Raw genomic sequence first — 14164 nt, forward strand, 5'->3', positions numbered from 1 at the left:
TTTCTTCTTTGACTTTCAGCTTTGGCTTGCTTTCATAGATGGGATTGTTCATCAAGCCACTTGAATTGGACCTTCCACTATTGGAAACACCTCTAAACCATCATCTTACACCCCTCCTCTTGAATTGATGCTCTGATTTAATAGCCACATGCAACATCTCCTCCAATTCCACATATTGTTGCAATTCTAGTTGATTGGCTATTTCACGATTCAAACCGCCAAGAAACCTTGCCATGGTTTGTCAGGACCCGTCCAGAATTCCTCCCCCGGAACCCTAGACAGCCCTGATCCCAGGGAAACCCTACCGGACCCTTCTGTGGAAGATCCGGCAGAACCTCCCCTAAGGGATGGACTTACCACAAAATTCCCTGCACTGAAAACACACTTCTATAATTGTCCCCTTATTCCTCCCACAGTACTACGAACTAGTTCCACAAATTTCAGCACTCCAAAATAAAAATACAGTAATCCAATGCAATACAAATACATAAGTGTCCCATACAGTATACAGAGCTTTATGAAGTACTACAAAATACAGAATACAGCAAAAGTTAAAGAAATATTACAACTGCAGTAAAAGAAGAACAAGGTACTGCACGAACAAATACAGCGAGGAAGATCAAGTCCACTCCGAGTGAACACCGACAACCTTGTACCTAGAGGAACGGAATTTAAGAGTGTGAGATGCTAATCATCTCAGTGAGCGACCCTCTACTATACAATATAATACCACAGTAATAGGTAAATAATAATTATTTGGAAAATAATAATTTCTCTCAAAACCCTTACAATTCTCTCAGTTGGAAGAGTTCCCCTTTTAAAACATTTTCACAAAACCCTTTATTCATATTCCCCGAAAACCAAAACATCAAATAAATATCCGAACAGTAATAATTAATTTTAATTCCAATACAGCTTTAAAACATTTTTATTTTTTTTTAACACAACTCTGAAAATCAGTTGATGCACCCACTATATACCAGTGGCGCCAACAGTACCCAGCGTCCCGAGGTACCGCTAGACAGGAGGTTATAGGTCGGAGTTGACTTTTTGTTTATGGGGAATTGAGCTTTGACTCGTGTGTGGTTGTGAAGTGCTCGTCGATAGGAGTTCACAGACTAGCAGCACGCTCAAAACGGACATCCGGTTAAAAAGTTATGGACGTTTGAAGTTTACCGGATACTGTATTATTTTAATGTTTTTGGGTCGATAAACAGTGAAATGCCACGTGTCAGCTTCTGATTGGTCCACGTGGCATGAACAGTGTCACACAGGGGTTTTATTTGTATAAAAGAGAGAGAAAAGACTCGGGGAAGAGAGAGAAAAGAGAGAGAGGAGAGAGAAAGAGAGAGAGGAGAGAGAGAGAGAGTCACCGGCCGTCGGTCATTTTCACGTTTTCCGGCCTAGTTACTGTACGCACACCGGCCATCCAGATTGCCCACCTCATTTCCGGCAAAACCTCCAAATTTCACGGTGAACGGCCGCTGGACGCGCCCGGATCGGAGCTCCGAAGTTCGGCGGCGAGTTTTTCCCCTCCACCGCCGGCCACCGCGAATCGACCCTGTTCCGGCCAAATCTACAGTACACACCGTACACCCATCATCCTCTCCTCAAGTCCGGCCAACCCACCAAAAATCACGGCCATCGGACCACTGACGCGCCGGGATCGGAGCGTTTTCCGGCGAGGGGTCGGAAATCTTCAAACGGTGAGTTCTCCGCCGTCCGACCTCCGTTTTGCTCACCGCTGGTCCCGTTGGGTTGCTCTCCTCAAGATCTACAAGTCTGCAAAATTTCACGACCAACGGCCACCGCACGCGCCGCCGCCGGCGACGGTTGCCGGTGACCGTGGCGGCCCGCTGGAAATTACTATTCCGGCGAGTACCCGAAATTCCGGCCAGCTCCAGTCCGTTGTGTTCGACCTCCTGAACCCGAATCCGACATCCGTTTCCGCCAATTCGCGACGGTTTGGGAGAATTGCGGAACCGAAACCCGAAAAGCTTCCCGATAAAATTTCGACCCCGTCGAGTACGATCATCGGAAATTAAGACCGGATCTGTGATTAGCATCACTCGAGCTTCGATTCGGTATATAATTCGTAAATTTTAGTTATCGTTGGTGTTCGCTCCCCGGGTACCCATTTGGGGATTACCCGAATAAAATATTAATATTTGTGGTTTGGTACTGTGGATGTTTTAGGTGCACGTGCGAGTAGCGGAGTCGATCCTGTGGAGGATCTTGATTGAGATACGTGCACAAGGTGAGTGACCCACCTTCAAATTAATTTTGGGAAATTAATTGGTGAATATATTATGTGTGATTTAAATATTTGGAATTTAATTCCTATGTGCCAAATATTTATTGGATTTATTTTGGAATTATTTATGAATTTATTGGATTTAAGAAAATGTGCATTATATAAATTTATGCCATGTGAAATTATTTTATGGTTTTGAGGATTTTGAAATTGGTGTGATTTTAATGGTAAATTGGGCACGATTTGATTTTCAAATATTTCAAGGAAAATATTTGGTTATGTTGGTGATTTCAATTTTTATAAAATATGCCCATGGAATATTATGAGATTTGATTATGATATTTCGAGAAATTATTTATGCTTGGAAAAAAAATATGGATATTTGAATTGATGGATTTGGAAGTTGGTGGATTTGAAAATCGTGGAATTTATGGTATGGATTATAAGGAAATTGTGGAGAATTTCCCGGTTCAAGCGGATGGATTATGCCCGCTATGTTTATGAAAAATGTGAAATTTGTTTTATAATTTAAATTTGTGGATTTTATGATTTTTAGATGCACCGTGCACGTACTGGTGTTCTGATTATGTGATATGGTATATGTGATATGGATATTGTGCACACGGATATGATTAGCGCGCAGGTGGGTGTGAGTAGCGCGCAGGTGATATTATGAGGGTGTCCTGTGGATGCCACCGGAGAGGGTGGCCACCCCCCATTGGCCGGGACACCAGGTTAGCAGCGGCGCAGTGGGACGCCACGCAACCGTATGCCGGTTTCTCTCTATAACCTCCTGTCTGGCGGTACCTCGGGACGCTGGGTACTGTTGGCGCCACTGGTATAGTCTGTGAACTCGTATCGACGAGCACTTCACAACCACACATGAGTCAAAGCTCAATTCCCCATAAACAAAAAGTCAACTCCCACACCCCCTGGACAGTTTGGACTGCAACTTGTTTCGTCCATAACTTTCAAACCGTAGCTCCGTGTTCGACGTGCTACCAGTCTACGAACTCGTGGCATCGTGCACTTCGCCACGGTACCCTAGTCAACTCAAAATTCTCACCGAGTCAAAAAGTCAACTTTTGACCCCCTTCGGTCAACGGTCAATGGTCAACCTCGGTCAACGTGCACGGATTCCGGTCCGATTTGGGACGGGGTGTTACATGGTTGCTTCCCTATCTTCATTCAAGTTCAATCTCATCATAAGCATCTCCATCTCCTTGTAATAATCCTCCACGGATCCATGTCCTTGAGATAAAGATTGAAGTCTTTGATGTAGCAACCTATGATAGTGTAATGGTACGAATCGCCTCCGCATGGCTCCTTTCATTTGTCGCCACGTAGTAATCAAGTCATCACCCACTCTCCTTCGAGTGTTTTGCTCATTGGTCCACCATTGGAGTGCATAATGGCCAAACTCCATTGCTGCCAATTTCACCTTCTTAGCCTCCGAATAATTATGGCGGTCAAATATCATCTCCATCTTTTCTTCCCACTCCAAATATGCCTCGGGATCACTTTTTCCCATGAATGGTGGGATGTTGATCTTGATATTGCTAAGATTGTCATCTGTTCGTTCCCTCCTATACCTTCCATGGCCAGTTCTCTCTTGGACAGCAAAGGTTTCGTCCATGCCTTCCCTAAAGTCTCCACTGAAATTCTCCTCCTCAAATTCCTCTATCGGTCTCTCACGACCTCCTCGTCCTTGACCTCATCCTCCATGGAATTCTTGCCTATTTCTTGTGTTCGGCATTTCTTGTAAGGCTTTTAGCCTTCCCATTCTTTGATTCACATGCTCAACTTGAGCACTAACCCGCTGTATTGACTTCAAAACAGCTGTCATGTCCACTTGGTCTCCATTCCCGGTAGCTCGGGCATCGCCATGGAATGCTACGGACTCTTCTTCATTGATCCTCAAGGGTGGATCTTCTCTTCTCATTATTGATTCTATCATGTTAGTATAATAATACAATAGAAATAAACTAGGACCTTACAATTTCACTCCCTTACGTGTTTCACTCAAATAAGGATTCGACACTCGTGTTTGCACACTTGTTTCGACTTACCCTCTTTTAAGCTCAAACACTCTTGCCTTTTTCCACTCAATGAATTATCTCAAAGTTCTAATTAAAACACCCATAAAATAGCAATTAGATCACTAGTATGTTTTAATTAAACTTATCAACAAAACAGTAAGCAAAAATAAACAAATACCGAATGGAATGAAGATACCTATTTTCGATTTTTCTAGACAAAATAAAGCAAATTAATGAGAAAAATTTGAAATTTTGAAGAACTGGAACAGATGGTAATAGATTATGAGTTCAAGAATAAAATTATAGAAAAAGAAATTCAAATATGAACAAGAATCAAAGAGAACAAAAATATAGAAAAGTTGTTGGTTGTTGTTCTTTGTAATTCAAGTTTTGTATCAATTCCTTTAACTAATTTTAATCCAAATAATTTAAGCACCCAAAATCCAAATATCCAGCAGCAAAAATAATTCCCCAGAAACTCAAATATTGAGTAAATAAGCAAAAAATCAGCAGCTCCAACAAATTTCCAGCTAACAAATCAAACTCCAACAAACCGAAATATTTTTCTCTTTTTTTTTTTTTTTTATTCGGCTTTACCTCTTCTTTTTTATTTTAATTTTTTTCACTCACAGAACATAAACAACTGCAGTAGCAAGAATAATTACCAAAATTGCAATTCCAACTCCAAAACAAACACCACACCTGTGACCTCCAAATAAACACAAATGTGCAGTTTTTTTTTTTTTTAAATGTTGCCGCAAACTTTTATTTTTTTCTTTTTTTTTCTTTTTTTTTTAAATATATGAATGCAAATATTTAAGTGATACGAACCTAGGACGACCTGCTCTTAAACCCATATTATATTAGTCCGGATCTTTAATTAAGTTCAAGTTCTAATGGAATGGACCTCAACCCCTAACCAACCTGTGGTTAGAAACCTTGGTATAATGTAGACGCCACAATAGGGGATGGAAAACCTATTGATAAGTCAAGCTAAAACAACCAATTCTCTAATGGTGTTTTAGGTGTTCTCAAAGAACAAAGAGATAATTAATCTCACAAGTATTTTCTTAATCAAATCAAAGTTTAAAGTTATATTATTAATGAAAAATAAGCCTTTAAATAGGCTTTGAAAGAAACAAAATAAACCCTAAAAACCCTAGGAAAAACCGGCCACTCAATGAAGAATTCTACCTTGGCCGAAACTTTCCTTTTCCTAATCTAAATTGGATTAATTAATTCCTTTATTTTGAATTAGGAATTAATTAATTTACAATGAAAATAATAAAATAATAACTTTCCTAATCTTGTTTGTGCAGAAACAAAATAAATAGAAACTAAAAATAATGGTAGTTTCCTAAAACAAAAAGTAGAATAAAATTAGGAAACTAAGATACTAGCTTTTTGACTACATTGACTTTGACCAATTCTTTGACCCAAGTGAGCTCCAAATCAGCTTCAATATGCTATGTAGGATGCCAAATAAGCTTATTGTGAAGTTCCTCACATTGCCCTTGCTTGGAAGTAAGAGAAAAGTCTAATACAGTAAAATATAGTAAAGCCCGCGAAGATTACAGTAAATCCGGCCTTTCCTTCTCCTTGTGCGCAAACCTCCTTGTTGGTCGGCTTTGAAGCTGCTTTGGCTGGTTTCTATGACTCATCCTCCACATAAATTAAACCCATAAAGATGGGGTTCCAATTCATACAACCCGGCCTCTTTATTGTCACCAAAAACGTCACCCGACCCCGTTTTGGCTTCTATTGCTTGTATGAGTAAAACAGGCCTTTGTTCTTTAGATATGGCCAACCCCTCTTGACTATGACTTATTCCTTGTATGAAGACAGCAAGATTGTCCTTGAACTTCTTGGCTTGGGCCCTAGTGATCGGCCCCACCTTCATTTGTAATGGGTCAGCACCCCAGCGGGTTGTTAGTCGAGCTGTCTCGGGTGGATTCGCATCATTCCCCTCCTCTTGAAAAGGATTTGTCCTCAAATCAAAATCATCACCTGCAGCAAAAGGAGATAAATCAGCAGCATTAAAGGAAGCACTAACATTATACTCACCCGGTAGATCAAGCTTGTAAGCATTGTCGTTTATCCTCTCCAAAACTTGAAAAGGTCCATCACCCCTCGGCATGAGTTTTGATTTCCTTTGTTCGGGGAATCTTTCTTTCCTTAAATGCAGCCACACCCAATCTCCAGGTTCAAACACCATTGATTTTCGGCCTTGATTAGCCACCCTTGCATATTGCTCGGTCCTCCTCTCAATGTTTGCTCGGGTTTTCTCATGAATCTGCTTCACAAAATCAGCTTTTTGTTTTCCATCGAGATTAGCACGCTCACTTAAAGGCAAAGGTGTTAAATCTAATGGAGTCAAAAGATTAAAACCATAAACAATTTCAAATGGAGTAAATTTAGTTGCTGAATGTAAAGACCAATTATATGTAAATTCAACATGTGGCAAACATTCTTCCCAAGTCCTTAAATTTCTACTAATTAATGCTCTCAACAATGCAGACAAGGTTCTATTTACTACTTTGGTTTGTCCATCAGTTTGTGGATGACAAGTAGTTGAAAATAAAAGCTTAGTACCTAATTTAGCCCACAATGTTTTCCAAAAATAGCTTAAGAACTTAGCATCCCTATCCGACACAATAGTTTTTGGCATTCCATGCAATCTCACAATTTCCTTGAAAAATAAATTAGTAATGTTGGATGCATCATCAGTTTTATTACATGCAATAAAATTTGCCATCTTAGAAAACCTATCTACTACAACAAATATTGAATCCTTACCTGTCCTTGACCTAGGCAACCCAAGAATAAAATCCATAGACAAATCTACCCAAGGATAGGTAGGAATCGGCAAAGGCTTATATAATCCATGCGGTTTCAATTTTGATTTTGTTTTTCGGCATTTCACACATCTTTCACAAATTCTCTCAACATCTCTCCTCATGTTAGGCCAATAAAAATGTTCTTGCAGCAAGGATAAAGTCTTTAAAATACCAAAATGACCCATTAAACCACCCCCATGTCCTTCCCGAACCAATAATTCCCTTACACTACAATTAGGCACACAAAGTTTGTTTTCCTTGAACAAATATCCCTCAAATATGTAAAATTTATTAAATCCATGTTTCAAACAGGTTCTAAAATTTCTCCAAAGTCACTATCATGCTCATAAAGTTCTTTCAATTGTTCAAATCCAAGCAATCTAGCATCTAAAGTAGAAAAGAGCACATACCTTCGGGATAATGCATCGGCAACCACATTTTCCTTACCTTTTTTGTAGCGGATCACATATGGAAATGTTTCAATAAACTCAATCCACTTAGCATGCCTTCGGTTGAGCTTTGCTTGACCCTTGATATGCTTCAAAGACTCATGATCCGTATGAATCACAAACTCCTTTGGCATAAGATAATGCTGCCACGTCTCCAAAGCCCTCACCAAAGCATACATGTCCTTGTCATAAGTCGGGTAGTTTAGGGCAGCTCCATTCAATTTTTCACTAAAGTAGGCTATGGGCCTTCCTTCTTGCATTAAAACAGCTCCAATACCTACACCCGAAGCATCACACTCAATTTCAAAAGTCTTAGAAAAATTTGGCAAAACTAACAAAGGTGCATTACACAATTTTTCTTTCAACAAATTAAAAGATTTTTCTTGTACTTCCCCCCATTTGAAGCCAACATTCTTCTTGACAACTTCATTCAATGGTGCTGCTATGGTACTAAAATCCTTGACAAATCTTCGGTAAAAGCTTGCCAAGCCATGAAAGCTCCTCACTTGAGTAATGGAAGTAGGAACCGGCCACTCTTGGATTGCCTTCACCTTAGCTTGATCAACTTTGATTCCTGCAGCACTTACTACAAAACCTAGAAACACAAGCTTTTCTTTGCAAAAGTCACATTTTTTAATGTTAGCAAATAATCTTTCCTTTCTAAGAACTTGCAAAACTTGCCTAAGTTGATCCACATGGTCATCTAAATTTCGGCTATATATTAAAATGTCATCAAAATAAACAATCACAAATTTACCAATAAATGGACGCATTACATGATTCATAAGCCTCATGAAAGTACTAGGTGCATTGGATAATCCAAAAGGCATAACTAACCATTCATACAGTCCATATTTAGTTTTGAATGCGGTTTTTCATTCATCACCTTCTTTCATCCTAATTTGGTGATAACCACTCCTAAGATCAATTTTTGTAAACATGCAAGCACCATGCAATTCATCAAGCATATCATCTAATCTGGGAATGGGATGTCTATATTTGATGGTAATATTATTTATAGCTCTACAATCAACACACATTCTCCAAGAACCATCCTTTTTAGGTACCAACAAAACAGGAACAGCACATGGACTTAAACTCTCACGAATATATCCTTTATCAAGCAAATCACTTGCCTGTTTTTGCAGCTCCTTTGTTTCTTCGGGATTGCTCCTATAAGCTGGTCTATTTGGTATGGCAGCCCCTGGAACAAAGTCAATTTGATGTTCTATCCCTCGAATAGGTGGTAGTCCACTTGGAATCTCACTTGGAAAGACATCTCCAAACTCCTTCAAAAGAGAAATCATCGAACTTGGCAATTCAAGTTCTTCAAAGTTAGTTTGATCATTAAAATAATTTTATTTGTAAAGCATGACCAGCAAAGGTTTCTTACACTCAATAACCTTATTAATATCCCCTAAACTCAAATAAAAATTCTGGTTTTTCCTCTCTTTTCTTTCTTTTCTTTTTCTTCCCTCGGTTTGGCTCTCATTGGCGGAAATTTCCGGATTTTGTATGCTCTCGGGTTTGTTCTCTTTTCTCACCTCTCTCTCGGCTTTTTCTTGGTCTTTCCACTCAATATGAACCTTAGAAACCTTACCTTGGTCAGCAACCTCAACCTTACCTTCTTGAATGGATGGTGAAGTCGTTGGTGCCATGCTTGCTTTTTCCTTGAGCTTTTCGGCTTCTCTCTTTTGTTGCATTTGTAATTGGTCCTTGTAAACCTCTTTAGGAGATAATGGTTCCAGCTTGATCTTCTTCCCTTTAAACCTGAAAACAATACTATTTTCTCGACCAAAGTAAGTAGCATCTTTATCAAATTGCCATGGTCTACCTAATAGTATATGTCCAGCAATCATAGGCACAATATCACATAAAACTACATCCTCATATCTACCTATATTAAATTTTACTTTGGCTTGTTTGTTTACTTTCATCTCACCACTATCATTAAGCCATTGTAATCTATAAGGTTCTGGATGCTTAATTGTTTTCAAGCCTAATTTATCAACTACAAGATTACTTATCACATTAGTACAACTCCCACTATCTATAATCATGCTACAAATTTTACCTTGTATTTCGCAGCGAGTGTGGAAGATGTTTTCTCTTTGTATCTGCTCTTCATCTTTGTAGACAGCAAGTACTCTCCTTGAAACCAAGCTCAACTCGGCATTAGATGTATCTACAGGTTCGGTTGCATCTTCATTACAACCCTCCTCTTGCTCGGTTTCAGCTCCACTTTCTTCACTTGCGGATTCCAGCTCACCATCACCCTTTAATACCATGATTCTATTTGGGCATTGGCTAGATATGTGTCCTCTTCCTTGGCACTTAAAACAAATTATTTCTCTAGATTTTTGAGGTTTAGGATCAGATTTTACCTCACCTCTAAGTGCTTGGACAGATTCGGTCTTGACCTCCCTTCTTGGCCGGTTGGTAGATTCTTCTCCTAATTTCGGCCTCAACTTGTTTTCATAAGTGGAATTGTTTTTCCAGCCACTTGAACTTGTCCTTCCACTGCTAGAAACTCCTCCAAACCGTGTACTAACACCCTCCTCTTGAATTGGTTCTCAAGTTTAATGGCTACATGCAACATCTCCTCCAATTCCAAGTATTGTTGTAATTCAAGTTGGTTGGCAATGTCACGGTTAACCCTCCAAGAAATCTTGCCATTGTTGCCTCTCTATCCTCCCTCATGTTTAACCTCATCATTAACATCTCCATCTCTTTGTAATAATCCTCCACGGACCTACTTCCTTGAGACAAAGGTTGAAGCCTTTGATGCAACAACCTTTGGTAATGGGATGGCACAAACTGCTTCCTCATGACTCCTTTCATTTGTCGCCATGTTGTAATTAAGTCTTCACCAACCCTCCTTCGGGTGCTTTGCTCATTTATCCACCATTGGAGTGCATAATGGCCAAACTCCATTGCTGCCATCTTCACCTTCTTACCTTCCGAATAGTTGTGGCAGTCAAAAATCATCTCCATTTTCTCTTCCCACTCTAAATAAGCTTCAGGATCACTTTTACCCATAAAAGGTGGGATATTAACCTTGATATTTCCCAAATCTTCATCTGTATCCTCCCTCCTATATCTCCCACGGCCAGCTCTATCTAGGACAGTAAAGGTTTCGTCCATACCTTCCTCAAAGTCACCGTCCAATGGCTCCTCATCAAATTCCTCTCTCGGCCTCTCGCGACCTCCTCGTCCTCGGCCTCGTCCTCCATGGAATTCTTGCCTATTTCTTGTATTCGGCCTTCCTTGTGAGGCTTCTAATCTTCCCACTCTTTGGTTTACATGCTCAAATTGAACACTCATCCGCTGTATTGATTCCAAAATAGTTCTCAAGTCCACTTGGTCTCCACTTCCGGTAGCTCGGTCATCGCCATGAAATGCTACGGACTCTTCCTCATTGATCCTCAAGGGTGGATCTCCTCTTCTTATTCTAGAATCTGCCATGTTAGTAAAATACTGCAAAAATAAAATAAATCCTCACAATATTCACTCCCTCACGTGTTTCACTCAAACAAGGTCTCGACACTCGTGTTTGCACACTAGTTTCGGCTTTTACCCTCTTTTAAGCTCACACACTCTTACCTTTTTTCACTCAATGAATTATCTCAAAGTTCTAATTAAAACACCCACAAAACAGCAATTAGATCACTAGTATGTTTTAATTAAACTTATCAACAAACAGTAAGCAAACAGTAGGCAATACCGAAAGAATCCAACAAATCCTAATTTTCGGCTTTCTAGACAAGAAATCACAAAATAATGGGAAAACGTTGGAATTTTTGAAAACTGCACCAGATGGTAGTAGATTATGAGTTTAAGAATAAAATTCCAGAAAAAGAAATTCAAATACGAACAAGAATCAAAGAGAACAAAATATAGAAAAGTGTTGGTTGTTGTTCTTGTAATTCAAGTTTTGTATCAATTCCTTTAACTAATTTTAATCCAAAAAATTTAAACACCCAAAATCCAAATATTCAGTAGCAAGAATAATTTTCCCAGCAACTCAAATATTGAATAAATAATCAAAAATCAGTAGCTCCAACAAATTTCCAGCAAACAAATCAAACTCCAACAAACTGAAAATTTTTTTTTATTTTTTTTTAATTCGGCTTTACCTCTTCTTTCTTCTTTTATTTTTTTTTTTTCACTCACAGAACACAAACAGCTGTAGTAGCAAGAATAATTACCAAAATTGCAATTCCAACTCCAAAACAAACACCAAACCCGTGACCTCCAAATAAACAAAATGTGCAATTTGTTTTTTTTTTTTTTAAATGTTGCCGCAAATTTCTTCTTTTTTTTTTTTTTTTGAATATATGAATGCAAATATTTAAGACTAAAACAGCAAAGAAAAATGAACAAAAACCAAAATCAACAAGAACAATGATAAACAGACAACCAACAAACTAGGAAACAAGAATACGATAAAACTAGGAAACCTAATTCAACTAGGAATGAAATTTTATTTTATTTTTTTTTAAAGAGATGCTGAACGTGTATGGGATAGATGCAACCTTAACCTAATGCTAAAATTGCAGAATAACACAAAAACAAATAAAGCAAATAAAGATAGATCAAACCTGAACAAAACCAGGCTCTGATACCAAATGATACGAACCTAGGACGACCTGCTCCTAAACCCGTATTATATTAGCCCGGATCTTTAATTAAGTTCAAGTTCTAATGGAATGGACCTCAACCCCTAACCAACCTGTGGTTAGAAACCTTGGTATAATGTAGACGCCACAATAGGGGATGGAAAACCTATTGATAAGTCAAGCTAAAACAACCAATTCTCTAATGGTGTTTTAGGTGTTCTCAAAGAACAAAGAGATAATTAATCTCACAAGTATTTTCTTAATCAAATCAAAGTTTAAAGTTATATTATTAATGAAAAATAAGCCTTTAAATAGGCTTTGAAAGAAACAAAATAAACCCTAAAAACCCTAGGAAAAACCGGCCACTCCATGAAGAATTCTACCTTGGCCGAAACTTTCCTTTTCCTAATCTAAATTGGATTAATTAATTCCTTTATTTTGAATTAGGAATTAATTAATTTACAATGAAAATAATAAAATAATAACTTTCCTAATCTTATTTGTCCAGAAACAAAATAAATAGATACTAAAAATAATGGTAGTTTCCTAAAACAAAAAGTAGAATAAAATTAGGAAACTAAAATACTAGCCTTTTGACTACATTGACTTTGACCAATTCTTTGACCCAAGTGAGCTCCAAATCAGCTTCAATATGCTTTGTAGGATGCCAAATAAGCTTATTGTGAAGTTCCTCACGTTGCCCTTGCTTGGAAGTAAGAGAAAAGGCTAATACAGTAAAATACAGTAAAGCCCGCGAAGAATACAGTAAATCCGGCCTTTCCTTCTCCTTGTGCGCAAACCTCCTTGTTGGTCGGCTTTGAAGCTGCTTTGGCTGGTTTCTATGACTCATCCTCCATATAAATTAAACCCATAAAGATGGGGTTCCAAGTCATACAACCCGGCCTCTTTATTGTCACCAAAAACGTCACCCGCCCCCGTTTTGGTTTCTATTGCTTGTATCAGTAAAACAGGCCTTTGTTCGTTAGATATGGCCAACCCCTCTTGACTATGACTTATTCCTTGTATGAAGACAGCAAGATTGTCCTTGAACTTCTTGGCTTGGGCCCTAGTGATCGGTCCCACCTTCATTTGTAATGGGTCAGCACCCCAGCGGGTTGTTGGTCGAGCTGTCTCGGGTGGATTCGCATCATTAAGACTGAAACAGCAAAGAAAATCAAGAATAACCAAATTAAAAGAACAATGATGAAAAACAACCAACAAACTAGGAAACAGAAATACGATAAAACTAGGAAATCCTAATTCAACTAGGAATGAATATTTTTTTTTTTTTTAAGATGCAGAACGTGTATGGGATGAATGCAACCTTAACCTAATGCTAAAATTGCAAAATAATACAAAATCAAATAAAACAAATAAAGATAGATCAAACCTGAACAAAATTTAGCTCTGATACCAAATGATACGAACCTAGGACGACCTGCTCCTAAACCCGTATTATATTAGCCCGGATATTAATTAACTTCAAGTTCTAATGGAATTGACCTCAACCCCTAACCAACCTATGGTTAGAAACCTTGGTATAATGTAGACACCACAATAGGGGATGGAAAACCTATTCATAAGTCAAGCTTAAACAACCAATTCTCTAATGGTGTTTTAGGTGTTCTCAAAGAACAAAGAGATAATTAATCTCACAAGTATTTTCTCAATCAAATCCAAGTTTTTTCTTATTGATAACTAAGCCTTTAAATAGGCTACAAAGCCACGAAATAAAACCCTAGAACATAAAGAAAACCAGCCACCACACATAAAGAAACCTAGTTGGCTGAAACTATACTTCCTTTCCTAATCTAAGTTTGATTAATTAATTCCTTTATATTAAATTAGGAATTAATTAATTTACAATGGAAAGAATAAAATAAAACCTTCCTAAACTTATTTTTCCAGAAAATAAATAAATAAAAGCAAAAAAGTAATGGTAGTTTCCTAAAACAAAAAGTAAAAA

Source organism: Ziziphus jujuba, chromosome 11, assembly GCF_031755915.1.
Source record: "Ziziphus jujuba cultivar Dongzao chromosome 11, ASM3175591v1".
Classification (NCBI taxonomy): Eukaryota; Viridiplantae; Streptophyta; class Magnoliopsida; order Rosales; family Rhamnaceae; genus Ziziphus; species Ziziphus jujuba.